This window comes from Camellia sinensis, chromosome 11, assembly GCF_055761805.1.
Source record: "Camellia sinensis isolate YWXY chromosome 11, ASM5576180v1, whole genome shotgun sequence".
NCBI classification, from domain to species: Eukaryota; Viridiplantae; Streptophyta; class Magnoliopsida; order Ericales; family Theaceae; genus Camellia; species Camellia sinensis.
In genome coordinates, this window is record NC_138971.1 from 88401576 (window position 1) to 88403146 (window position 1571).

General features: G+C 35.3%; 1 pseudogene; it reads right to left on the reverse strand.

The window, feature by feature from the left end:
- Positions 1 to 229: 229 nt before the first annotated feature.
- Positions 230 to 850, reverse strand: LOC145802468 (21 kDa protein pseudogene; annotated as a pseudogene).
- Between the last annotated feature and the right edge of the window lie 721 nt (positions 851 to 1571).

Here is a 1571-nt window from a genome sequence, read left to right on the forward strand (position 1 = left end):
GTTTATGAAAGAAGAACGTGCAAAGAAAAAAATAGATATAAGTTTTTTTTTTTTTTTTTTTTGGTGTCACTTTTCCCTTAATTTTTCGTTTCTCTATATATATTCCTTCTCAAATACTAAAACACCGTTGAGCTATAAATGTGGAATAGAATAAGATTCTACTAGTTTCTCCTCTTTATTTAGGAACAAATGTTACACGCACATAAAATTATGAATCTGAGTCACACATTTATGGTGAGGTTGTCTGGGGACCTGTAGCATAGCTGCTGATAAAAGCCAAGGCATTACTAGTCAAATGCTCAACGTTCAAAACTTGCGTCCCGACTTTAGTCTTGACTTGCCCACTTGCTTTCTTAGAAATGCCATCAAAGCAAGTACCAAAATCTGTCAATGCAGCACTAACAAAAGTCTGAATATCATTTACTTGTCTACCAAAGTTGGGGTCTCCAAAATTAGTATTAGCTATCTCTTTCAAGGAACGGCTGAGCTCATCCACTGAGTCGCCCGATAGTTCGACACAGTCAGCTAGGGCTGATGCCTCCACGGGGCTCAGGCCCGGACTCTTTGACAGCTTTGTCACGAAATCTGAGGCTGATTGGGCGGCTGAGAGGGTAACAGAGATGGCAAAGGTGGCTAAGTTTTTGCGGCTAGTTTTGATTTTGTCCGCAAAGATTGAGAGGGAGTCGTAGCATAATTGAGGGTACAATGTGATGGTACATGATTTTTTGATGAAGTCTGTGTTTGCATTTGTGGGTATTGGCTTATTGGCTAAGCAAGAGGGCATGTAGGCAGTGAATTGAAGGAGAATGAAAAGAGTTGTTAGTGCATGGGTAAGAAATGAACCTTCCATCTCTCTTTCTCTCTCTCTGTGCAAGATTGATGGGTTAAGTTGGGAACTATGAAGAAGTCAAGGAGGGTAGGACCCGATTTATAGGATGGCTTAAGGGTAAGCTATTAATTAGTTTCTCTAGTTTTGTTATAATTTTAAATTGTGATGCTATATGCATTAATTGTTATATTAATTGCTGTATCAATATATATTATGATATTATTATTTTAAAATCATGACTTCACCCATTATACAAATTACTAATACCCAAAATTTCTAAAATTATGTCGCATTTTCTGTTAGTACACTAATTGGTATACCAATTGGTGCATATAGCATTATTCAATTTTAAAATGTGATATTTTGATTTAAAATTTTTCTATGTAAGATTTTAATGTCACATTTATGGCCCATCTTGAGACTTTGATTTTTAGTCAAAAAGTCAAAAAATAACTACAAGTTATTACATTACTATCTATACTTTTTTACACTTTTTTTGTAAAAATTTAAAGAGCCAACTAAAAATATTATATACTTTTATTTTTACCATTTTATGTAATATTAACCACATCATTTGATATTAGGGCTGGGTATAAAGTTATTCGATCCGCAAAAACCGTCCCACCCGAACCGCTTGCACCTATTTGGGCGGTTTGCATGATTATTAGGGTCAGATGTGGTTTAGGATTTTCCTGTTTTGCGGGTTGCGGGCCCGCATTTGTATATAATTTTTTTTTTAAAT